The sequence below is a fragment of the Acanthopagrus latus genome, chromosome 7, assembly GCF_904848185.1.
Source record: "Acanthopagrus latus isolate v.2019 chromosome 7, fAcaLat1.1, whole genome shotgun sequence".
NCBI classification, from domain to species: Eukaryota; Metazoa; Chordata; class Actinopteri; order Spariformes; family Sparidae; genus Acanthopagrus; species Acanthopagrus latus.
Genome location: NC_051045.1, coordinates 8,029,653 through 8,057,258, shown reverse-complemented (window position 1 = coordinate 8,057,258; position 27,606 = coordinate 8,029,653). Strand labels below are relative to the sequence as shown.

The 27,606-nt window shown below is 43.7% G+C and overlaps 1 protein-coding gene across 3 annotated transcripts in view; it reads left to right on the top strand.

Moving 5' to 3' along the window:
• The window catches only part of LOC119022623 (synaptotagmin-2-like), a 69,489-nt gene that overhangs the window by 20,279 nt on the left and 21,604 nt on the right, over positions 1-27,606 (top strand). For 2 of the 3 annotated variants that reach the window (XM_037103707.1, XM_037103705.1), the window contains exon 3: positions 10,437-10,497. The gene's annotated coding sequence lies outside the window, so the exon portion shown is untranslated. Of the gene's footprint in view, positions 1-10,436; positions 10,498-17,067; positions 17,266-27,606 lie in introns of those variants that run through there. The other variant, XM_037103706.1, reaches the window with a different exon arrangement.

Here is a 27,606-nt window from a genome sequence, read left to right as displayed (position 1 = left end):
GATCCACCACATCCGGCACAAAAGTAACCTCAGACGTATCGTGTGGTTCGCAAAGACGTTAGCTGCTAATACCATGACTTCCTGGGCTGGTAACAAAGGGGAAGTCCCTTATTGATTGAAGGTTTCAGTCACTGAAGACAGTTTTTGTTCAATTTTCAGTAATATTTGACAGATTTTAAACATTGTTTGTTGGTAAATGGTTAATTTTGGTGTTGTAAAGAGTAAGTCTGGAATGGTTGGTCAAACTTACCATTCAAAGCAACAGTAGACCAGCAACTTCTTTGCTCTGCGAGCTGAAATGACAAGAAAAAAAAGCCTGTCAGCAGCAAAAACAAGCACTTAGTGGATTTACATTCATGAGCGTAGTTGCCCCAAAGGATAAAGCAGCTGCTGTCTGAGGCAATCTGCTGAACCAATTCCAAAACATTTTGTACGCATTTATTTAGACACCAAAATATGTAAAAATTCTGTATGTATGGTGTTTTAAAAACATCAGAATTACCCTCTGTCTGTCTGTCTGTCTGTCTGTCTGTCTGTCTGTCTGTCTGTCTGTCTGTCATTTCATTTGAGTTTGAGCACAGCACAGTGATGCAGCAAACGAGAGTCAGGCTTTTTTTTTCGTGGCGCAAGGAGATCATCATGAGAGGTTAGCTGTCACACTCAATCTGTGTTTGACTAATGGCGCCGTGGTTTCCAAGATTTGGGCCTGCCCTGTAATAGACTGACGATGTGAAGGTGAATGATCCCCATGAGCAGCCACTCTGCTCTCCACTTGCGGCTTTGTCTATCGTTTGTCCTACAATACCTTTGACCGCATTTACAAGAACAGTCCAGCCTCCCTCGTAAAAACAGTTGATCACTTCTGTAGTTTCATAACGAGTCTGCACTCTTCGATTGAAGCCGTTTCACACCTCCAAATCATAGAAATGCAATCCTTACATGAAGACGAATTGTTGGTTTGCAACAGAAATGTGGCAGTCATGAACGAATAGGTTGTCCCTTCGGCTATAGATAGACCTTGGGAGGTAATGTGGTTTATTATGTTGAGAGAGGCCAAGCTGTCCAAAAGAAACAGCTGCTCGCAGAGCACATCACTAAAACCTATTTGACATTTATAAGAGTTTGTTGGTCCCCGAGGGAGTTTTTGTTTTTCCAGCACCACACTGCTCTCAGGAAGCATGTAATTCCGAGACATTGAGGGACTGGAGACTTTTTTTTCTCGAGGTTGTTTCTCCCCCTTTTTTTTTTCCATTTTGCCTTTGCACAGATCGTCCTTGGCCAAACAATTAATTTCCATTAAGGCAATAAGCTATTAACTCAAACAATGCATCGTGCAGTCAGATCAGTCATGGCGTCCTTTAGATTAATGCAGCGTTAATGCTCAAAAGCGGATAGCAAATTGATACATTTCATTATTTCCTTTATAATATTTAATCTCTCGGTCTGTCCGGTCTGGTTTGTAGTGTTATGTTTCATTCACCCCAGCAGGCGAGGAGGGAAGCAATTAATCTGGAATTGTGTGTCGCTTTCGTCCCCTGCCGTTGACCATTTCTCTGGGACTGGATGATGAATAGCCTTATTTCTGCACATAAACACAGGTCTTGTCTCCCAGTGAAGCAGGTAGCTGGAGGGGAAGTCGGTGCTCTCCACCAGGATTTATGGACAGTAGCCCTGTGAAAAATAGCACTTGCTTTTGAACAAGTGAAGTAAGATCATCGTTTTCCTAAAAGCTGTAAACACTGGGGGAAAAAAAAAAAAATAGCGCAAAAAGCTCAATCTCTCTTGCTGATGTTTGTGCTGTGTCACGCAGCTGATGGAGCAATTACTTTTTAAATGCTGCCAGGCAGGACATTGGAATTGATTTGACGTAGCCATTTTAAATTTAACCAAAATGGATTTGTGGCCTAACATAGTTGTTTTCTCACCGGTGCTTCTAAATTGAATGAGATCCCTGCTCAAAAAGTCTCCAAATTATGAGAGCTCAAATCTCTGCTTAAAGGTGTCGGATCACAGCCTCCTGTCGTTCGTCTTCATGTGTGTAGGTGCACAGCTATGCGGCAAGCTCAACGCACAAGGTTGAAGACAGCAGCCGGACTTTGAGGCTTTCACTGAGAGCAATTGTGAAACTGTGAAGACGGTATTAGAGCACAGTCTTTGAGAGTGATTAGAAATGAAACCTGAAAATAAGTTAGAGTAGTCACAAGGAAATAGAATCCACAGAAGATTATTTTTTTCCTATAGCTCACATATTATCTGACATCTTTCACACATCTACTGTAGATAACAAACAGATACAAGACTCAGAAAACTCCCAGCAGCTGTTGCCTTTCAACATCTAAAACTGCCCACACGTTGTAGAGAGAGGGATGCAACCACTGGGCCTCAGTCGACGTCAAGACATTTTAACTGCACCTGGTCCTGGAATTAAGTCTTATGAATGTACCAGATGGATAATATAGATAAATGATATCATCTACTTAAAAAGATTTAGCCTATTTTACCATACCAGGCCACTATTTATTGCGTTTGGGTATCAATTTCATAAACTTTTACTCTCCTATAACAATAAATATATTTATTTTGTATAATTTCTTGTAAGCTTGCTTTAAACATTCAAAACCAATTTGTAAATAAATAACCAAATGAAGCTGTTTAAAATGAATTCACAACTGAACTCCTACACCAGCCTGTATGGGCCCTCTGTTTTAGCTGTTAGACTCACATTTTAATATCTGTGAACAGCACATTTGTGCACAGTCAGTCGTGCTTGGTTCAGTTTAAAAATCCGAATGCACCAGGGAGTATCTCTCCTGCCAGGCTGCTGGATGGCCCAAAGCTGAGGATAGCCCTGAGCTAAGTGCAGTCCCTGAAATAACTTAGCCCCTTTTACACATACATTGTTAACCCAGGGTTAACATAAGCCCAGGGGCTCTATCATTCACACTGGGCTTGTACTAGCCCATGGCTCTAAAGTCCTTTGGCCCAGGCCACTGATGTTTGCAGTCTAAAATGAGGCCTGACTTCTCTCAAAGTCCAAAGTCCAAAGTGTTTAATTTCAGCCCTGGTTCACACTCGCACCTTTTAGCCTAGTGTTTAGTTGACCTAAGTGCAAATATCTGTATTTAAGTTATCCTAGGCTAAAGGATATTTCTGGGCTAAAAAATATGCAATGTGAAAGCCCTGTTGTGTCAGTACGAGTTGGCAGTGCAGAATGTAACCAAACCAACAGCTGGTGGCAGAACTGTAGTCGAAGCCATTTTCAATCACTTCACATTCTTTGACGGACAAGTTGTGGGATTTTCCGTACATGTGCTGGCACAGCTCGGCTTGGTTTGGCTCGGCATGTCAGCTTAAAGCATCGGGGGGATTCGCATTTCCATGACAACAGGGCTACCCGCTTGAGAGCGCGTCATTCATCGATGACAGAAGAGTCATTGTTGATAAAACTCTAATACAGGAATAAACACACTTTATATCCTACAGATTCCCAATAGAAGTCCTCCTTTATTGAGTTATAGAAAAGCTTTTATTATGAAGCAACAAGACCAGTAAATGATTTCATCAGCATTAACAAAAGGACTCCCGTAACAGCTACAAACAAGCATGGGGAAAGATAAAGCAGATATCTGAAATTCATAGACAGAGATGCTCAACTGCAAAAGCGCTGCATGTCACACGTTGGCCTTAGGTTGCAGTCCGTTCGGCAGCAGAGCGGCCTTTCTCCCACCTCAGAGGCTTGGCTCAACTCGGTGCATTCAAAGCTGGAATGGAAAACCCTGCGTGGCCAAAAATGCCAGTGGAAAAGCCCAAATATTGACAGCATGTGCCAGGGGAGAGCTGAGGCTTTGACCCAGTGATTCTTTTAAGGAGACCTTTAAACAAATCTTGCACCTTAACAGCGAAGGTCGTTTTTTTGCTCATTCGAATACTGCCTAAGTACATACTCAGTGCAGACTTTAAGTTTTGAGTCAATCAAAAGAAAGTTGGTTTGATGGACAACACGGTTTCTCTCTCTTGTCTCTGGACTGGCTGTATCAGAGCGTGAAGAAGGCAAAGTGTCATCAATTGCTTGTTTTCTGCTGACTGTAAAAGACTCCCACAGTCAGCAATCTGTCATGTAAGCAACCACCCATCACGCTGTTCACCTCTCACACCCCGAGAGACTGTACGGGCTAACAGTAAAGCTCACGACAGCCTCCACCTCTTTGTTTATATTCAGACAAATGGTGCAGTGTGCTCACTGATGAAAACGTTTAACACAGACATCATCTGATTAACCTTTAGAGGAACGAAACTATTTTCACAATCGGATTGTCACTGTGAGTCATGGCGTTGTACGTAAACACAATATTCTCCGTCAGCAGATTTGGTTATTTCACATGTTTCTGTCTTTCTTGGAGTTTTGAGTGAAGTCAGTTGCCTCTAGAGATGTGCACTAAAAAATCTGGTTCATATAGGAGTATGGGAGGATACTGGACAGAAGAAGATTTTTTTAAAAAAGAACATTTTATGGTATCAGATTGGTGCAATTAAATTGGCCGTACCGATTCCAGCATTTTCGTCGGTATTGGAGTTACTGGTATTGGTATGAAAACAGCCCTTGTTACCTCTGAATGACAAACAGGATTCAGTAGCATTTGAATAAAGATATAATGACAGTTGAAGGGGTTGTTTGGCCACTGCCAATCAAATCTGATCAAATTACACCCACACAGTCCTGATGAGGTGGATGAACTGAGTAAATGTGACTTTTTTTAAACATATAAAGAAATACTCAAAGGATAAATTTGCTCAAAAATGAAAATCCAGTCATTATCTGCTCCCCCACATGCTGACTGACAGTCAGGGGAAGTTTTGTATTCCACAAAACAGTTCTGGAGCTTCACAGCTTTGCAGCATTCTCCTTAACTACTGAAGTAGACATACTTTTTAATAAAAACAGCAGAAGACAAACATAAAATGGCTCCATACAGCTAATCTAAGTCTGTGGAAGTCCCGAGATCCCAAATTGTTGTGAAATGACAATATTTACACCCTTGACGTTTGGTTGTCAGGATGTGTGCTAACACTTTTTAGCTTAGCAGCTACATTGAAGATTTTGGCTTCCAGAGACTTGGATTATTCTAGGAGATGTATGGATGAACCAGAAACTTAACCCGACTTTCCATTTCAGTCGGTAGATAACGAGTGAATTTACATTTTTAGGTGGACTTAAAGACTTAATAAATATGCAGATTTGTTTCATATTACTCCTCACTAATAATAATTCTGCCCTTACCTTTCATTTTACTCTTTTCATTTGGAATCTAAGGTGGGATGACAGTCCTCCACGGTGCTGCAGATCCCTGACCTACCTGGCCACTCAGATGCTCCACGTGACCTCGCTCAAAGACAAGCTGCCTCATGAAACTCTGTGTAGGCGTCACAAAATCCCCCCCGCCCCCCCACACACCTGTCAAACACTCTTTATGTAGGCATCTCAAACCAAATAGGCTTTTGTGGGTGTGCACGCATGCATTCGCCCATCTGTGTGTACTTGTGTTTGTGTAAAAAATATGCATATTGCGTGTCATCAGAGGGGCAGTTCTTTAATGCGTTCGCCTGCCTCCCAGCTCTATGTTAAACCCCTGCATTGCAGCACTGCCAGTGGGATTTCAGCAGGCACGGCCCTTTTTTTTTTCTCCCTCCAACCCTCCATCTTCACAATAGAGAGATTAAATTTGGGCCAGATTCCTCCTGCTTGGAAAGCTTGCGCTCACACATGCACATCTCCCAGTGTTCATACGCTACGCTCCGGAGAGCTCAGGGCAGCTGAGAGACCCCCAAAGTCTCCTGTAGGCTCCCTTTGCCCCACATGAATCCCCTCCCCACCACCACCACCAGCATCACCTCCAACACCTCCTCCCCTGTTTGAGTGGGAGCAACAGTCATGGAGAGCCACGTGTCTTGGAGACAGACACAGACAGAACGAGAGGCTGAGAGAGAGGGAAAAAAGAAAACATGGGATCCTTGGGGGCTCAGCGATTCAAGTGCTGTCTTAGAGGCTGCACAGTAATCTTGTTAAAGAATGGAAGGGGCTCTGTGGTTAGCTGCGGAGTGACTTTTTCCAGTTGTTTGGAGGACTACATTGGCTCCTTTCATCCAGCAGAGATCAATTGGGGAATAAGAAGCAAACATAAACCAGAGGATGATTTTTTTTTTCTTTCTTTCTTCTTTTTTTTTTTTTTTTTTAATTTTTTTTTTTTTTTAGCAGTTTAGAAAATTAAAATTTGATTTCATGTCTCTCTTCATGGACTTCAAAAATCAATGAGACAAGCTGGACAGAGTGAGTTAAAGCAACAGCCAGCACAGATGGCTAAAACACTGCTGCAGGAATAATTTTCACTTAAAATTACTCAAAGGAGGATCAACAGCTTGAACTGAGTGATGTTGACAAAATGAGAAAGACAACGACAGATGTGGCAGAGACGTCGGTAACAATGGTGTGATGACAGTCTGGGAGATTACTTTTCCTTTTTCATGAAGATGTTAATACAAAAGGAAATTTCGGGCAAGAATCATCGTTGGTGTATATTAGATGGCGATTCAGGTGGGAAAAAGTGCAGACTAATGTGTAATACAGGCTTAATTTTTTTTTTTGTAACCTTACATATACAGCACGTGTATAGCTCTAATGTTGCTGAATCCTGACTGATGCACAGAAGAATGTGACATTGCCTTTTGCAGTTAAGCCCCGCCCACTTTAAACCAGGAAGAAAACAAGAAATCAGAAATCCTGCGTGTGAAAAAATAAAATGGTTTTAATTTTGGCAGAAATAGTGTTTTCATAGTGGTCAAATGCATTTTTAGGCCCATCACGTTTTCAGGTAGTCCATCTGTCTGTCCATCCTGCTCGATATGTCAAGAAGGCCTCATTGGAATTTTCCAAAATTTGGTACAAATGATGGCGGGATGAACATATTAGATTTTGATGGCCATAGGTCAAAGGTCAAGGTCAGTTGGACCTCATGGTGTCCCATACTCGTGAACACCATTTTTCAAAAACACATTGAGGGCATTACTTGAGTTTCTTTAAATTGTCTACTGGCCCTTTTGTGGCCAAAGGTCAGAGGCTACAAAATACATTACCATGACTCAAGAATTTATACAATAAATACGACGTCAGATAATAAAAACATCAGAACTTAAATGCGCAGTGACATCGTAATATTTTGCTAAAAGTGTTCTGGCCACCGTTCAGCAGCATCGCTCTTTACCATGACCTGGATGACTGAGAACCTTCATCAACAATGGCTCAAGAACAGGAACTTGAGCGGAGGCAAACAAACAGATGGCAGTAATTCTGTTTTTTGTTTTTTTTCGTAGAATCTTGCAAAAATATTTATGGTCTCAAACCAGAACAAGACTTTTTTTTTCAGTGTATAGCCAAAGCCAGGTATATCAACAGTCCCTTCAAGGTTCAAGTTTATGTGCTGATGTATTGGTGCAGTGTTTTCAGAGGTGTGTTGGAGCAAGATTCGACTGCGTAGACATGTTGGTTCTACTACACTTGTGAGTCATATAATTCCTTCACATCTGGTGACACCTACATCCTAACATTTAATGATCTGGTTTATCAATGCCCGATCTGATATGACTCCACTGCCAGTATGCTTTACTGGCATGGGCCTGAAATGAAAGCCAAAGGGCGAGTCTTCATTAGATTCCCTCTTGTTTTTTTCCTCTGCATAATTTGCTCCCTTCAGGGTCACAAATGGGTGTCGGAAAGATCCAATTATGTTCAGCAAGAGCCATTTCCCTTTAACGTGATTGTATCTGAGAATCAGGGCGCGTCACCTCTATCAGCTGTCCAGTTTATGATCCTTCAAGATTTCTTTTTTTCCCCTTTTCTGAGAGAGGTTTGACCTCATCTATCCCCTGTTGTGAGATTGTGTAATAATGTAAGCATGTAACAGGAGAGAGCATTTAAAGTTTGAGATTGGAATCAGGGCTTGAATGAGGGTTTTTGTTCTTTCCTGATTTTGAATTCCGTCCTTGCCGTTGACCTTTCTTTTCGAATCAATGGAAATGCCACTTGTATTGTTGGAGTGCTGCAGTGCGAGGCAGTGTTGGAGCACTGCTTTTCTCCCCCCTCTGTCACTGCGGCCCCTCAGCTCGCTGCAAACAACTCACTTTGACAGTTTCATAGCGTTTCTATGAGGACTGCAGGTATTTCACAGTGCGCGAAGCCCCGAAGAGTCCACGCTCCTCCGTGAGGCATGAAATTATTCTCAAGTCAGTAATATTTGTCATCAGCCATCTTGTTTGCTGAGAAAAGATCTCAGTCACGTGCGAGAATTCAAAGGTCACCGGCGCGAGGCATAGGAAACCATTTCTTTCTGTGGTTTTCTCTGTCATCATAGATTTTATGGCATCAGCAGGCACAAATGATGGATTGGTCCCAAGGGTGTTACTTACTGTAATGGTGTTTGGAATGAGACAAGTGAACTGCTTTGGGTATTTCTAGAAAAGTGAGCTCCGTATATGATACATACAATTCACAGAGGAAAAAGGTGTTTCTGGTGATGGCAGATTTAAATTGTGTGAACTGCTTTTTCTCCACTGAGGTGCATAAATTGAAGTTGGTTATCTCTCCCTGTGGATGTCTTTCATGATACAATTACAATAAAGCAATTAAGTCCAGTGAGTCATGAAATTGATTGTTTTGCAAAAATAGGAGAAGTAAATTGGTCCTCAAAGGTCTTCAGAGGAACGCGTACTGAATTTGACTGATCATACAAACGCTTTAATTCTCTCTCTGATCTATCTGATTGTTGTACCTTAAAGGATAAGTTCACCCAAAAATGAAAGCACAGTCGTTATCTTCCTACACCTACACCATTGGAAAGTGGTGAGGGAAGTGTTGTGGTCCGCCAAACATTTCTGGAGGGTTGCAAGATTCTCCTAAACAACTGAAGTGCAGCAAACACAGAATGGCCCCATCAAGCTTGTCCATCGTAACTCAAGTCTCTGGAAGCCCAAAGATCCCGAATTGATTTGAAAATACTTTATTTGCACCCTCCGTGCATGGTAGAGCACATTCACTCACACCGGGTGGACCGTGCATGCTTTTAGTTTAGGAGCTACAGTAATGGTTTCGACTCAGATTGCGCCGGACGAGCTGTATCGAACCCCATCACTGTTTTACTTTCCAGTTGTGTAGAGATGACAATGAAAATGGCTTTTAAGTATTCCACTCCATGTTTTAATAAGGTGACTGTGGCTCAGGGCTAGAGCCAGCATCTTTTTTTCTTAAGGTTGCTGGTTCGATTCCCCTGGTCTACACATGGAAGTGTCCTTGGGTAAGACACTGAACCCCAAACTGCTCCTGATGTGCTGGTTGGCACCTTGCTTGGCAGCAATATCCACAGTAGATTTGAATATCTAGGTTGCAGAGACAATGAGAAGATTGCTCGCAGTACTACTACTATTTATGTTACTTTTTGTTGCCTGCGAAGGGACCATGGATGTAAATGAGCATTCTTACATTACAATTTACACATCTTCTATCGAACTCTTTACAAGAGAGTAACAAGCATATTTCCCCAAATGTTGAACTTTTCCTTTGACGTGAGTTTTTTTAAAAAAAAATAGATTATAGAACTGTTAGAGTTGTCTGACTTGTTCCTTCTCAAATTAGTAGATGAATAATCAATGCTCTGAGTCAGATCTTAGCCGGTTAATTATTGAATCTAGGACTGAAGGCAAATTTCCCAAAAGTGATTTTGTTCTCCTAAAATTTTTCAAACCATGAAGTTCAGAATATGTGTTGCTCTGATTAGATTCTCGTTTTTGTCTAACGCAGATATTAGTGCGGCGTGAGTCATTGGTCAACACCTGACTGTCGTGTTTGTCAGTAAAATGTATACATGGCTGAGGAATTAATCTTAAAAAGCACAATCAAAAATCACAAAATCACATGCTGTGAAGTCCAGGTTCTTTAAACTCAGGTTGGAACTTTGTGTGATGGTTCGGAAAAGCTGTTTTTTTTTGTTGTTGTTTTTTGGGGGGTATAACAAATTGATTCACTGCCAGAGAGAGTCATTACAGTGATACTTGGATAATGGCGTGGATTTAATTCAATAACTGGTGAGCGGTAGTGTGCAACGGATAGCTGTCAGTGATAATTAATTTGTCCTGCTGCTTTGTGGATCAAACCCAGGCTGACTTCGGGCATATATCAGCTTGTTTATGTGAGGCGGCTATCAATGATCTTCTCTTGGCTTGAAAATGATTTCAGCGCATAGCGTGTAAAATTTGCTTTTGTATCCATATTTCGTTGTTTTATATTTAGGAATGCTTATCATCCCAGGTGTTCATGGACTCCAAGAAGTACAGCACTCATGTGTCTGTGCCTCTCTGAGTTCACATTGTCTCTCTCTCTCTCTCTCTTTCAGGGTCTGACAACATTCTCACTGTGATTACCTCCGGCCACTCTTCGAGATTCGAGATTTGGCTGTAAGTATCCCGCCAGCAAAGATATTCCGTGCATGAATCGTGGCTCTGTGCCAATACTGGGAACTTAAAGATTGTGTGATAGAGAGAGAGGGAAAGTGGAGGGAGACGAGGGACGAGGGATGGACTCCACTCCACTCCATCAGAGCTGTTCCAGTGTCATTGCCGTGACCGTCCTCTTTAAGCGGAGACAGATCACTGCACATTGTTAGATGCCTCCGTCCTCTACAGCTCCCCTCTCAGAAATATCACCAATCCCTTGTCATTTGAGAGATCCAGCTTGTCTCCGCTCCCTTACTGTCCACTAAAAAGGCACGGCCCAGATGGCAGAGCGTCCATGGCTGGATGCTCTCCGAAACCGTCCAGCAGTATAACACTCTGATGAGCTGTGGGGTGAAGCGCTAATTGACCCTGAAAGTAAATTTCTTGGTGATTAGCATTCATTTGCTCGGTGGATGTGAATTCTTCCTGAAGAATGGAGTTGTTCAAACTTCAGCGCAAATGATGTCAGAGGAGTGTGTCTGGACAAAATCTGAAAGAAATTAAATCAGCACCAAAGTGTATGTAAGAAGAGCCGACCGAGCCTTTGCGTAATCGCGTGTTTTGGACTCCGCTAGATGTCAGCGGGAATCGTTGTGTGGCGGGTTTTCCCCACTCTTCCATCTGCTCTTAGAAAAAAAAATGCTTTTGCTTGTGCCAGGGAGGAGGGAGCCCACTGCAGTGTGTAGCGAGCAGGAAAGGCGTGTTGAGGACGAAGGTGCAGCCCACTGTGAACAGGCATGATTTACTGTAGGACCGGCTCTTTGTGCGCCCAGTCTCCATCATACCCTGCACACTCCAGCACTCAGCTGATTAATCAGAGTCATTTCCATGAGTGATGGAAGCTCCAGTGCCTCGGGGGCTGCAGAAAGCTAATAAACCTCAGCGGACAATAGCCACGCCTGGACCGACGGTTACCCGGCCACCGCTTTCAGACCGACTCTGTTGCCACAGCCATCTGCCATTATTCAGCCCTCGCTGCCCCTCGTCGGCCTCATCGTTATTAACATTGATCAGCTCAACGTTCACTGAATGAGATTTCATACCCCCGGGGACTGGTGGTGCACAATTAGTTGTTTGAATATGCAGCACCACGAGAGGCTATAGCTCCTAACACATGCATACTGATGGTCTTTTTTAAGACAGAGATGTATTTTTTGCAGAGCAACTGGAGAAAGGCTCATAAATTCATCCCCATCTCTGGTTTAGACTCACAGATGAATAAACAGTCTTTATATTCAATTATGATGAAACATTAGATAACAAAAACAAGAACTGAGATAGAAAGATTTACTCATTAGACATTTTTAAACCTTTAATGACTCATTTTGTTTTTGCCCACAGTTAAAAGCAAAACACTGACAAATATTCTCCTTTTAAGATGATCCGCTGGAATTGTAAACACACAGTTGTCTATTTTAGCATCCAGCGACAGATGGAGCAGCATCGTCATTTATCTGCAGTTGTGTTTCTGGCCACCAAATGAAAGCATTTGATCTTCTACAACTCGGTTGTTGGTCTCCAACATCTCCTGAAGAGAAATAACTGGCTGTTTAGCTGCCAAATGCTCCACGGTGTTCTCCAGCTCGTTGAAACCTTGACACAACAAGCTGAAAGACTGCAGAGTCAGATGATAACTCTCGCTGGGCTCATCAGCGCGAGCAGCCCTTTTCACTTTCTGGTTGTCATGGGATACACTGACAACAAAAATTCCGATATCAGTGTGAAGTATCATATCAGTGTTAAACATTGTGTTATTGCAAAATATGAAACGAGAATAGGAGTCCCCTTGAATTCAATCAAACGTGATCCAATATCCAATAAAACATACCTACATCTGCTAGATCCAGATCTGTTCTTGGTGCGCATCAAATTACTCTCCCTCCTAGATGCCAAAAACCTAAATACATCTGATTTCATCCAAGATCCATCTGTTATTACCACAGAAAGCAATGACGCTGTTGAAAATGGTGGTTAAACAATGAAACAAAGAAGGTGGGAAAAGCAATCTGAACCAAAATTTAATGTGGTCTATATAGTGATATAAAATCATGTGATGGATTACATCTGAGTGCAGAGTTTGAATAAAACAGCGCTATATATTGAAATATGTCAAATATCTTGAAAACAATATCACACAGGAATTCGGATTGAGAGTGAAATCTCTTTTCAGACAGGATCAAAATGGCGGTGACATGGACACGACACCACCAACAAAGAACCAAATCACAACGGCAGCAATATGTGCAATAAACTACATTTCATATTACAGTGTGTGGACAAGGCAGCAAATATTTAGGCATGTGTGAAGCAAACTGCAGCTGGTGGTGTCTACCTCCAAGTTTAAGCTTGGCCTGCTGATCATTCCAAGACCAAGGACTGCAGCAGAACAGGCTGGATTTGGCAGCCTCGGATATGACAGAAGGCACTTTTAAACTGAAGCCATTTGTGTTGAAAATTAATGAAATAGTAGTGGTTAGGAAAACCTGGAAATGACAATCTACTTTGTTTAGAAAACAGTGTGAAATGTCTTTTTATAACATAACGATACAAAACCAACATGAAAAACAAAAACATTTGCTGACAAGTACGAGTGATAACCAAATTAATCTGCCAGTTATGTTTTTCAATTAACTGCAAATTTTCCCAGAGCCCTTAGGCAACGTAATCCAACTGTTTCGGTCCAGACCTCAGAAACAATCCGTTTTTTACGCTAAAAAGACACATTTTTTTGGGAGCAGGAACCAACGCATGTTTCCCATTTTAACTTGAAAAATTACAGAAATGATTGATAATGTTTTGTTGATTAAGCCGATGCTTGTTCTAGCGCTACACATGAGGCCTTCCCAGTTGAAAAAAAGACACTGTTTCATGCACGCCCACAGTGTTTTCATAATGACGAATGCGATCAGTTGGGAGTTATTGATTTGTACATGTTCACCAGCAGTACCCCTTCAGTCTTCAGTTGCCAGAAGACACATTTACAGGTTCAGAACAACAGTGTGGAAAAAAAACACATTATGGAGAAGGCTTTCCCTCTCTCGCTCCGCCAGATCTAAAATGGGCCAACACGATGAAACACAAAGTACTGGATTGTAGCACCTCCTCGCATCTGCAGCACAACAATCCCAGGCACAGATATAGCAGCGGATCTAATTCCTGACTGCCAGCCACGGCGTTTACCGCACATGCATGAAGGCAGCGCTCACTAAAAAAGATTAGGAGATGGCAGGGGGGAGAGACAGCAGCACTTCAGTGCCTCGTGTTGTCTTGGGATCCCACTTGATAAGAAATTAAACGCTACAGTAAGACACTGTGTATGTTTATGCATGTGTTCTGTATCATTTTTAAGCAAATGCTGCGTTTTTTGTTTTGTTCTTGTGTCAATACCAACGAAGGGAAGCGTCACCCTGCCTCCCTGTTTTCTCCTCCTCGGCAAAATATCCCTCCTGCCTCTGATATACAGTTGTGAAAACGCAGCCGTGCAACCTAAAATCATTACACAGAGAAAAAACACATGGCATTGCATGTGATTTTTTTAAAAATTTTTTTAGAAAAGAGGCTGGGCAGGGCGGTGCATTTTAATAACTTCCCATAGTCAGTGAGTGAACAGCTTCGACACACACGACTGTAGGCTCCATGCAGTCAGTCCCTACAACACGCCTGCCTTATTAAATATGTATTCAAAGTTGCACTGAGTCTCTCTGGGGACTTGGCCTGTTTAGTTCAAAGTGAGGTCTGATGGAGCCTTTTTCTTTTTACTCAATGAAATGCTGCTGCTGATTTCTACATTATTAGAGTATTCGGCGTCTGTAGCGCGGTATAAAACTACGAGGAGACCATTCATACTTGTCCTCCGGTTTGCTACAAATGATTATGCTTCTGTGTGTCATGTCACATTGGACGGGCGCCAGTTCTGCTCAACCATGGGTTTATCCAGCATGCTATGAATCTTATTTGGATCAATATCCCGTTCCCACTCAGACACTGAATCAGACCTGCTTGGGTTTCTGGGCACTGGGCTGTAAGATATCTCCTACAGTGTGAAGGAGAGAGCAGAAAAAAGGGAATACAGGCTTGACTGGCTTTTCGTAGATGAAATAGTGAGACCTAAATGTCACCGCAAATTGGTGATGAGAAGGGAATATAAACTATTGTGCTTGATTTAGTCCAAATTACAGAGGTAGGCTGACATTTTACTTTTGCTCTGCACGGAACAATATGGAGGTGGAGTAGCCGACTTCCAGGTTTGATGTAGCTCTGCAGTCTTATCGGCAATATTCTGTATTGCTTTCATACTGCCGACAAATCCCAGAACTGTCATATCTGAATCTGACATATGATGAAATGTACAAAGCTGTCAGGGGTGACAGGGGGGCCCTTTAGCTTTCTCCATTTCTACTGTACAAGTTGAATATTGGAGCAGGTTTTGGAAACAGAATGTGTCAAGCAGTTATACCTGTCTCAATCCTAAATGGGTCTGGTCCCGATGTTTGAAGAAGGAGGAAGAGAAAACAAAGTAAAGCATTGGCATCAGTGTAGCAGTTAGGGAAGACTTCCCGGGTAAACGGAGAAAGAGTGTATTGTCTTCCCCTGTCTCTCCGCTGCCACCTGTGGGCAGTGCTGTGTATCATTTGTATTAAGGAGGAGCTGAAGTTCACATGTACAGCTTACAGCGAGTCAGCTATTACTAACTTTAAACAACATGGAGCATTATTAATTCACATTTTTTGTTGCAAATTATTCTACTCAACGCTCTATATTCTACTTTATTCTGCTAATATTTCATCCCAGTCTCAGAGGATGTAACAGACCGGCCAATGCACTAGAGGTCAGTGTGTGTGGGTGACGTTTTGGCTTGGCTAGTACGCAGGTCATGGTCTTTATCTAAACCTAGCCAAGTGGTTATTGTGCTTTTATTTTGAAAATGTAACACACGTAGCATGTCTGTGTTTGCAAACTTGAAGATGGAAGAGACTGAGCCCAAATGCGACAGTGATATGGTGAACTGGCTGGTATATACATACATACATACATACATATATATATATATATATATATATATATATATCTATATATATATATATATATATATATATATATATATATATATATATATATATAGCTGTGTCAAGTGAGTATTATTTGTGCAGCTTCACCTCCCCTATAATTACCTGATCACTTCTAATCAAAAACCAGCAATCCCACATTCCTGCCTGAACCCGATGCACAGAAATGGTTTCACTGCAGACAGGAAACAAATTACATTTCTCTTTGAAATTCCCCCGCAAAAAACCCCCAAAAAACCCCATCTCTTCTTCTCCCCTTCCATTTTCACTGATTGAGACTTTATTGATTTCCTTGTTCGAGTGCCCATCGCTGGCCAATAAAGGAGGGTGATTCACTTAGGGGGACGATGATAATTCTCGGTGACACACAGAAAATACCCGAAGGGGCGCTGAACTGTCTGGTTCAGCGTTGGTGTTAAGCGAAAGAGTGCGTCACATCTTGTCATTACAGACACTGATTTGTGCCCTACTGTAAAGGGAAAAAAAAAATTATTGTGAGCTGAATGGTGAACCTCACTAATGACGCAAGTAGTTCCGCCCTAAATTGTCATTATCGTCTTAAACCTTTTCTTGTCAAATTTGTTCTAACTCAAGCGCCTCATCACAAAGCTTCAGTTGCTAATATTAAACAGCTTCGGAAAGCTAATTGTTGGTCAGCACACCAAGAACTCTCTCATATTTCATACGCCGTACCCTGCTCGTCTTTGTGCTGCTGTCGTAGGATTAGAATCTTTGCTTGATGACAGCGGGAGTGGTGCAAGTCCAAAGACATAATTCAGATAAATGGACTGAGATGGGCAGGAGCGAGAGAGAGAGGGAGAGAAAAAGAGAGAGAGAGAGACTCAGCAGCAGACAACTGCTGCCGTAAGCAAACATCGAATGAAAGGCTTCTGCCTGTCTTCGTCCTGTTATCTAGAGGTCTCATCTACAGTCATCTTTCATTTCTTTTCCCCCCCCGTTTACTTATTTACATCCACTCTTTTTTTCATGCAGTTGCTGCCTTGTAAGCTCAGGAACACAAGCCCCTTGCGGAGACCCTGAGCTGCGGCGCTGTTTTTAAAAAACGATGGGTGTGGATGGCAGGTCTGACAGTAAAGCATACGGATGCTTTTTGGATTCTCCCCGCGATGGACTTCGGGTTGGGGGGGGGTGAAGGGGGCACATATTGCTGCATACAGCGCCTTGCAAGCGGCATCGCAAATCAGACGGGGCTGAGTAGTGAGAGCTGGAAGTGGACAGGAGGGGGGGAGAGAGAGATGGAAGATGGAGAGAAAGCGAAAGGGGAAGGGGATGGGAGAGAGAGAGGCGGGGGGGGGGAGAGGAGGGGAGGGGGATCCTTTCAGTGACAGAGATAGGGAAGAGTGGAGAGATGGAGGGAGGAGGAGGAGAAGGAGGAGGTGGAGGAGGGGATCGAGAGAAACAGAGGTGGGGGTAGTCGCCGAGAGAATGAGTGAGCAGGCGAGCGTGTGTGTGTTAGTGTGTGTGTGGGAGAACAAGTAGTGCTGCAGTGGAAACAGTGCGAGGAGGACTGCAGTTTCTGGTGCTGATGGGAGAGCGGTCGAGGGACGTTGTTAAGGCATTGTCACATTAACCCTAAGTGCCTCTTTGGTGAATGGGTTAGCCTGTTGTGGAGAACAGGATTACGGAATTTGCGGTAGTGCCGGTAAGGGTGTATTTCAACTCTCTTCTCAGCATCGCTTGAACACGGTCCTTTGAGGAATCTGGATTAGAGTTACGGCCATTGAAGGAGGGGGGGATGTTGCTGTGAATTGAGGCTGTATCTGACTTCCCTCTTTGTTGTTTTTGCATTAATGCAGGCGGCGTTTGCATGTTACTGTCGGATGATGATGCATGTGCTCCCAAACTTTACTCACAGAGGATACTGAACAGTCCTCGGGGGGGTTTGGCTGTTCCTGCCCCAGGACCGAGCTACGGAGTTTTGTCTTCACGCCGTTTTTGCCGTTTCAGTCTGTGACGGTTGCACATCAGGCACGTTTTGCGTCTGCTTACCCCCCTCTTCTCACCACACAGAGCCTCCCTGAACACACACACACGCAAAAAAATGCTGCACGCTTCACTAAAATATCTCAGGTCTGCTCGCCTGTCTCGTATCCGCAATTTAACAAAACAGACACAAGCCACGGTGCTCTTTATCCTTTCAGAGTGAGCGGTCGGACGTAGAAAGAGGCTGACAGTTTTGCTGAGGAGTATAAAGAGTAGAGGGGTGGGGATTTTTATAAAAGTGCTGCAGGATGCTCATTTTTTTTCCCTTTTTTTTCTGCTGTCTCTCATGGGACACACAGCGCAGGCAGCACCGAGGTGACAGTACCAAGGACAAAAACCTATCTTGGGCTGATTGTACCTCCTGCTCGCTACCCACCGCTGACTCTTGCAGGTCTACAGCAGGTCTTATTCCATCACGAGCACACCAGAGTTTTCATTCATTTCCAATTCATTACAGCAAAAAAAGACATTTTTTTTAAAGTGTTAAGTAAGAGCCCCCAGGCTTCTACTCCTGCAGTTTCAAAACAAATCTAACAGAATTTTTCACATGGTGCACAGACGGAATTATTTATTCTTCTTTTGTCTTTGTGTCCCGAAGTAACATTTTGAAAACACAAACCAGGTTATTTATTCCTTCCCCCAGAGTCCCTGCTGTTGGTAATTATCAGTCAGTCAATGGCTTATTTTCGGAGCGGTCACATGACCACTCAGGTTTCAGTAAGTAGAGTAAACAAACAGAGCATTGGAGGATGTGAGGGGATCATATTGTATGTACATACAGCTGGGTGTATATATACAACCCCAGCATACATGTGTACTCCGTCAATATCCTGAGTGCTGGAGACTATTTGATACCGAGCATGCTCTGATGGTTTCTCTCTCTCTCTCTCTCTCTTTTTTTTTTTGTCAGGCTCTAAAACATTCAGGCAGGCTCATTAAGTCCGTACCTCGGGCTGCCGCTCCCATTGGCTCTCACACTGAGAAATAGTCTCCAAGTCTCGCATACACACACCAGAAAAATGAGAGGATGCTTTGAAGTTCACCAATCTTATTTCCTTTTTTTTCTGCTGGCTCCCTCCAAGAAGGCAGCCGGTGCCCGGATGCTGGAATCGCTCACAGAAAGAGGAGAGTAAAAAGAGGCTTATTCTCACTGTGCAGCTTCCTAAATTGTCGAGTGCCCTCTTGTACCCACATCGCCCTTTGTTTTTCTACTTCCTGCCGCTCCATTAGGTTGAGATGTTTCTTTTCTCCAAGTGTCCCACAAGAAGAAAGTAGACTCAAAGCGATAATGACACACCATATTGGTCACAGAGAATGAGTCAGTGATTTTCCTCCCCGACACATTAACACAACCATCGTTCGCGGTCGCACGGCCACCGTCAGCTTCTCACTCCAGGTGAAAGCTGAGCACTTCCCGGTCCTGGCCCTGGCCCATTTTGATGGTGTGCTGCTGGCAGACGATGGCAGAGAGAGAGAGAGAGCGTCAGTGTTAAACGGTCAGGCGCCGTCACCAGTCACAGCATCCTGCTGCGCTGACGGGGCATTTTCAACACTCTTTAATCTTCAGAGGAAGAAAAACATGGCAATTTTTTATTTATTTATTTATTTTTTTACTCCCCCCCTCACCCACGGCCTCTTGGAGGAGAGGATTTGCAGTGGTCACAGAGGGCGTAACACAGAGCAGGGCAACACTCGACTGTAGAGAATGAGGGAATATATTTTCAGTAGGTTTCATCATACTGGAGATGTTTTGCTGTAACGCCCACGATGTTAAAGCAAAACCTCCAAATTTGTGTTGAGATTTTCTGGATTAGAAGTTCAGACGTCGTTTGACATTTCGAGGTATGTGTTCATTTGCCGTCTGGCAGAGAAGTAGATCAGATAAGTGGGACCACTTTCATGTCTTTACTACCAGCAGCTGGTTTGCTTAGATAGCAAGGCAGAATCATCTGGAGGGGCTCCGTCTAACAGGGACACGGTCCACCTACCAGCAGCTCTACTGCTCTCCAGTTAACATGTTTTATTTATTTTGTTAAATCGGTACAAATATCAAGTTATGTGCCAGACTACCTCCTGGCTGGGACCATGCAGCGTCCTTGAGTCTCTTGCTTGTTGTCAAATTAAGAAGAAATAGAAATAGTCTGGTGCGCAACTGTAAAATCTTTTAGCTTTGGGCAGAGCCAAGCTAGCTGTTCCCCACTGCTTTGAGACTTTTGCGTTAAACGTAGCTCACTGGTTTTAAGCTAATTAAGCAAAGCTAGCTAGCTGATTGCTGTAAACGCCTAGCTAAAAAAAAAAAAAAAATCAATAAATCAACAAAAAGGATCAGGACAGAGTCTTCCTCCTGTTACCAGACATTTTGCTAGGCTAATCTAGCGGGTTGTAGCTGAGACTTTTAGCTTTTGCGGGAGCAAAGCTAGCTGTTTGCAGACTGTTTGTGAAGCTTAGCTAGCTGGTTGCTCGTTGTAAATACAATTTTTGTTCAGCTTTGCACAGTGCAAAGCTAGCTGTTTCCTCCTGTCTCCAGACTTTTTGCTAAGCGAATCTAGCTGGTTGTAGCTAAATCTTTTAGCTGTGGGAAGTGCCAAGCTAGCTGTGTGCTCCTGTTACCAGACTTTGTTGCTGAACTAAATTAGCTGGTTTCCAGTTGTAGTTGAAATGTTTTATGTTCGGATGGAGTCAAGCTAGTTGTTTCCAGACTTTTTGCGAAAGCTAAGCTAGTTGGTTGCTCGTTGTAGCCACATATTTATTTTTTTTTAGCTTTCCATAGTGCCAAGATTTGTTTACAGATTTTTTGCAAAGCTAAACTAGCTGGTTGTAGCCAAACATTTATTGGGCAGCCATGTCCACGAGATTAGCATCAATCCTCTCATCCATCTCTTCACTAGAAAGCAAATAGGCGTACTTCTCAATGGTCAAACTGTACCTTTAATGGACAATGGACGATTCTCTCATTTAAAAGATGTGTTGCGCATGAAGCCTCGATCTCCACACATTTTCCTTTTTGAAACATGAATGTCAGTACATGTGGCCTATCTGCAGTGCTGCAGAAGCCCTCTCCTCTTTCACATTTTCCTCCACACAGCCCTACATGCAGATTGGGTCACTATTGCCGTGACAGAATGATTAATCGACCTATCAGGGGACAGGGGGCTGCGCCGAGGGGGAGAGGGAGGATGTATGGCAACTGGCTGTAAATGATCCCTGCAGCTCCCTCGGTCAGCATTCAAACCCCCGGCTCCTCCCACCTCCTTTTTTTTCCAAAGATCCCTCCTGATAATAGCTGAGTCACATTCAGCTGCAGGTGAGAATAAGCATTGTTTTATCTACACGAGCAGAGCCGTAAACGAGCCCCTCTGGACCGCCCTTTTGGGTCAGCGCACAATGAGGTATATGAGGGAGAGGCTTTTCTCTAATTCTCCTTGGCGAGATGATGCGCGAGGCCTTTCTGACATCCTTATCTTGGCGGCGGCTCTCAGATCGGCAGTGGAACCGGCAGGATTTCCTGATTTTGTTGACATAAAAGGTGTAATTGCCTCATTGACACCTGTGATTGATGGTCGAGCTCTTCTCTTGTGGATGCTGATATTGCGTATGTTTGCATTCAGAGTGTCGTTTGTGCAGCCCCTGAGGTGAAACACTGGGGGGCTGATACCTCTGTAAATGTCCTGTCCTGGACGGTTGCATCAGCAACTCTGCTGACTGTGATGCAGATCGGTTGCTGAACGAATGTGTAAGTGTAATTTATGCTCTAGGTTATTGGCACAGAAATCACGGGAAGGTGGAAAATCTGTGGTGTGTTTTTGAAAATCAGAAAAGTTTGGCACCAGCGACGCGAGCCTTGAGCACCGCAGTAAGAAGGGGGGCATGTTCATCTTTAAAAGAGAGATAGTTGGCAGGATTCTGCCGGTCACTGAAGTCAGTGCCTTGTTAGTTGAGTTTAATGTCCTAATTAATGTTAAGTCACACTGCCGCATCCTGACAGATGCTTGGCACTTCCGAGTCAATGTGTTGTGGCAGGAGACTTGAAGGCTTCCTGGTCAGGAGTTTCAGAATCTGGCTTTGGCTCATGTTTTGCACCATGTGCTCGGTTTTTGGATTTGCCAGAGCTTGACAAATGACAAAAGAGGGGAGCATTTTTTTGCAACTACAGTCGGCAACCTGACGGAAATCTGTCTCTGCCACAAGATTGGTATTCATCTGGCTGTGCGTGCCAGATGAGATCTGCTCAGCAGCAGCGCTATACACTGACATGATGTGAACAAGTGATGAAGGGGAGATTTATTGTTGTTGTTTTCTGCAACATGGTTCAAAATGGCATTAAGGACCAAGACATATTAAACTGACATCAAGTGCGGTTACCCCAAATCGCCTGTGTATCGCCCAAAAAGCTGCACTTGGACACACTTGGTGAGTAGAAATACCTCTTCACACCACTGGGTAGTGGTAATCTGTGTTTGTCGTTCAAAAAAGAGGAAACAGGAAGACTTTTTGACAGAGACAATGGCTAAAAATGCAGCTCAAGAGGCTTTCCATTTGTTTATCTGTTATTCTTCTTGTGCACTAACTTGCTAACCTGAACAGCCGATCTCGGGGGATTATACATGCAGAGTTGGCCAAAAAGGCCGCTGACAAGTGTGAACGGTGCAGGACACACCGCAAGAACTACGGCCATAGGTGTTCACAGACAGCCCCGACATGACCGACTAGCAGCCCAGTGTGTCGGGGCCCCGGCCCCCCGTTTCCGTCAGGCAAGGCCGATTACAGTTGTGTACAGCCGGCGAGTTTCAGAAATGTCCCAGAAGCGTATGTCTGCTTTCACTCCTTGGGGAAAACGCGCCAAAGTCTATTTTTGATGGCAGCGGACCACAGCCTCATCAAGCCGGGAAGTCAGACATAGAATCGGTGGTTATTAAAAACACTCTCTGCAGACTTGGGATCTACAGTGTAACAAAGTCGGATATGTTAACAGTAAAACGCACTAAAAACAGACAAATGACTAAACTATAAACCATCAAACTATGCCTCCCACGCACCAGTGGTAGGAGCGCATAAAAATCTACACAAACTGAGCGAGGCAACCAAATCAGGCAGGCGTGATGCTCTGTTTCTGAAAACGCTCCTGGGGGAATGTGAAGCCACATGGAGGACGGAACAAAACCGCTCTGCACACAAGAGGCAACAGACACGGTGCTCAGTGGAATCAGTCAGTAAGACAAAGGAAAAAAAGGGATAGAAAAGATGCAGCTAGCAGGTTGACGGGCTGACGGCGCACAGTCAGCGGCTGCCCTGAGCTCAATATTGTCATTAATGTTGAGGTAAGGAATTGTTGCAGAGCATTTTGTAGAAGTTTAATCAGCAATGAGTTCATTTAATGAACAATATCAGAAATGGTTTATCCCCACAGTTTGGAACATCGTAATGAATTTTTTTCTGCTTACACGACTTAGTTCGCTCCCTCGGTTTTAACTCAGGCCGAGCTCCACGCAGGATCCTCATCCTTCAGTGGTAAATAACAAGCAATGCAGCCATCAGTATCCCCCCTGTAATCCTATTAAAACTTGGCCAAAATGAGACCATTATGACTGCGGGAGCACCAAGTCCATTTCAGCAGGGGTAAATTACCATAGAGTAGCAAGAGTTCAGGAACAAAGCTGCACATTATCTCTAATTGAAAGAACTCCACCATCTCAGCTCGGCTCTCTGACTACAGTAATGCTCCGCCTGATGGATCAAATAAAATATCTTGCCCCTTGTTCTCTAAATGATCCCGTGCACATTTTCTTTCAGCCGATCCGAGGCCAAACGGATCGGTAGTGGGGGGAGGGTCATCTGTGACTCAGCCCTTATCTCATCTCCAGGTGTGTTTATCATGAATTCTAGATGCGAACAGTTTAAACGACGTCCTCCGTATCTTGTGTAAACTTGGCTCGCACCTAAAATAGCTCATCAGGATTTCAGATGAAAGAGTCGCTCGGCACGAGATGTAGAAGTGCAAATTCAGATCACACACAAACAAAAGCACACATATACATGCATGCAGTTTCTCAGAAAGAGATAATCTGCATTAATGTTGCAGTGACCTAAATCTGTAATGATCAAATTAACAGTCTCTCCGGCTCTTTAAGCCGCAATAGTTACTCAATTCTTGGATGTTTTTTTTAAAATTTTTTTTAAATAATCCGTCCCAGCTCGCTGCAGCAATCACATCGAGTGAGACTCGGAGGGAAATGAGGCTGCACAGGATGCGCTGCTAGTTTGACTGGAGGCCAGGCACTTCACTTCACCCACCCACGCATAACCTATAATGTCACAGATGGCAGGGGCCTTGCTGGGGGTCACATTGTTCACATTGCTCGTGTGTCTTGGGCCCTTGTCGGCTGGCTGCCTGTGACATCCGAAGCAGCCATTGCTGTTGTTCTGTCCCTGACTACAGCAACCTTTTCACGGTGCTCTAATATTCAATACTTAATTTGCCGCCCCGCCGCACCCCTTACTGTCCCCCCGAGCTGCGGTCGCATGACCCCGTGACCAATTTTTCCTTTCCAGCTACAGAAACCATTTCATCCTGAGACGTTTGTATTGTTCTGCGTTAAAATTAGTATGGAGGAAAAAATTACGTACACACAAAACACACGCGTATAGATTAGCCGCTGGCAGACAGCTGTTTGAACCGGTATAGAGGCAAGTTGTTGAGGCCGTGGGGGAAACAAAGGACTTTGCCGTCTGGATGTAGGTTGGTAATTAATTGCTGTTCGGGGTACTTGTCGTTGTGTAATGAAACAGCTGCATGACTTTAACTCACTCTCCTTAGGTCGTTTTCTCTCAGATCTGACCTGGGTGCTAATAAGCCCTCATTGAACGCAACCCCGTCACACATGGAGACTGTTTCTCTGCAGGCTGCTGGGGGTTTTCCTGTCTGCGGGGAGGTTTTCTCGCTCTGTGGTCAGCGGGTCATCACGCGCATCACATCAGACGGGGGACACAGTGTTTTTCGTAGTCATGTGTTTGGATGCGAGAGCATGGCGATGCAGTCATTATCATTAGAGTTTGACAGGTGGGAGGTAATTAAGTAAGAGCACTTAGCCTGTAGGCATATTTGAGTGTTTAGAAGTGACTCATATTTTTCCCTAATGATGATGAAGACAACATATGATCCGTCAATGTGCATGGGAACATTTCAGATTTTGCTCCAGCTAACCTAATTAATCTGTAAAACTCTTATTTATTGCATAAAAGAAAAGCAGCCCCATTAAATAAAATGCATTTTGGGGGGTCAGGACAGCGAGTACGAAACCACGTACGCGTCTGACTCGAGTCCGACCGGCAACCTTTGTTGCATCCCTGTCTCCGCTGTCTGTGATGAAGGGACGAGCTGTCATACTTTCCCTTTAATTTGCTGTCGTCATTTACTAACGAATGATGAGGACAGGAGAGGATACGTCAGTGTTGTTTGTGCACGTGGAGCAGGAATGCTCCCTCGTGAGGATTATCTTTGCTGGTTTCAAGACTAATTAGACACCACGAAGGAGCTCCATTTTTTGCTCTTTATCAGCATTTAGCCCCCTTTTTCAGTGCTCCCCCCTACGAAGACAAAAACAAGGCATTCGAATATTGGTTTGGACCTCGATTCCCATGGCAACAGTAGAAGTACTGAAGCATTTTACAGTCAATCGGCCCTAAAAAATGCCCGCAAATACTTGAAAAATGTGCTGCATTCATGTATGTTTACTTTTTCCCAGAAAAGCAAAAAAGAGGCTTTTTAAACCTTTTGAAATGACCGAATGTGGTGAAAGAAATCACTTGAATTCATTTGAAATGAAAGATGCGTTCAACACAACATTCCCCTCAGGTGTCTACTCAACATCTACAATAATGATTTATTTCAAATATCGAAGCCATCTGCCTTCACCTTCATGTCTCTCATGTTGAACTTTTATGTCCCACAGTTAGTTTTTCAGTACAGCGGCCGAGGTAGTACATAGGGTTTTTTTCTACACGCTGTTTGTTTTGTGCACCAAAAGATAAAAAGTGCTTGATCCCCATCCAACTCGGTGCAGTGTGTTTAGTGATAAGGGCCGGATCATGGCCCGTGGCTGTTCTGCTCCGGGCCGTGGAGCCGAGCCATTTTGTTTTAACTAATTCCGATGATTCAAATGCTAACGAAATGAGACGCACGTTGGGAGATCGTGCTGAAAAACTCCCACTCGTCTCAGTAATCGAGTATTGCGTGTCATTCATATTGAATAAGAGGTCTATTTTTAGCTCGTAGTCGTCCGGGGAAGGTTTTTATCAGAGCGTTAATGCTCTTCACTTCAGGGTCGCCCCGCTCCGCACTCATACAGTTTCACATATTTACACCTGGAAGCCGCCCAGTACTAACATAGTCCGAGCTGCTTCACCGGAGCAGATGGAAGTTAAGAGTCTACCCGGAGGGCATCTCAGTGGTGGTTACAAGCGAGAGGCGAGAGGTGCTCGATTTCTTCCTTTCCAAGATTTAATCTGTTGGTTCAGAGATTGAACCGCAGACCTTCCCATCAGGGTCCCAGACTCCCTTTAGGCTAAAAATAACTCACCGCAAAGTGAAATTTCTCAATTTTAACTTGATGGATTGCCATGGCATTTGGTAAAAAACATACATATACACCTCAAGATTTACTGTAAATGTTTTGTGATTGTGATATCTTTTCATCACCATCATAAAAAATAGAATAGAAAATATTTTATCTACATTTTGCATGCAAAAAGGCAGAAAAGTCTTTGCATGCATTTGCATAAAAAGTTACATTCAAGCTACCACACTCAAAACGGGACACACGTGTAGAAAGACCGAAACCCAACACCCAACCCAACAAGCTACATTAAAAAGAACTCCAGGTACTGAACGTTTTGGGCTGAATCTGAAACAGACAGATATAAAGTGCTGCGTTCTGATGTAGAAGGCTCGCTGAAGAAGTGGCCGTCCTTACCCATGGAGAGATTTTATAACAACACAGACAAATGATCGCCAGGGTGGCTCTTTGCTTGTAAAGAGTTGCTAGGAGTAATTTGTCTGAAGCATGCATTTTTGCATAACTAATGATATTCTTCTCAGCCTCAGGTGCACTTTATGCTGACAGCTAATGACAGCAAATGTTAGCATGCTAACACACAGCCCAGCCTCATTCCCAGGACATCAGATGCCGTTATTTGTCACGGCGTCTCACACAAGCGGAGAAGCTAACCTTTAGCATCTGCATGAGACGCAACAAAGTCGAGCAGAGGCCGGGGGTCGAGCGGAGGGTCACATACAGGATGTTCATGTCTTGAGGGAACTTGAAGCATCAACCAGAACAACAGCCAAACAGCGACAGAGGCTAAAGGGTACTTTTCTGTCTGTATGAGACACCAAAGGGCAGGACGACAGGCGATACACATGTTGGCTAAACCGTTTTGAGCATATTAGCATGCTGATGTTGGCATTTAGCTGGAAGCGCCACAGTTTTTAAGGGCAGCCTCACAGAGAAGCTGCTAGAAGACTTGCATTGTTGTTCCCACAATATCTTAATTATTAAAGTGGCTCTGTTTGTTAACTAGCATTTGTGTCTCTGTTTGTATCTGGATTTCAGGATTTGTGACCTACTTTATTGTTCAGTGGGTTAAGTCAGAAAAACATTTTGCAGTTTGGCTTCCCCCCAGTCAGCAGGTGATTCCTCACAAATCTTTGTCCTGTAAGAGTAAAGAAGATGTAACACTTCCTCCCTGAAAAATGAAAAAGCAGTTTATGCATCTGATATATCCGAATGAGTTCTAAGAGCTGGCCGTGAGGCAGGACTAATGGCTGTCATAAAACAATAGTGTAAGTCTGTGTCCTCTCCGTCCGCCCTCACTTTTTTGCTCGCAGAGTGGAGGAGCTGAAACGCTCGAGCACGTCGCCATGAATGTTAATTTAATTGGTCCAGCTTGGCCCAATGTGAGGGACAAATGGGATAAAAAGCACATAAACCATAGATGAAAATGG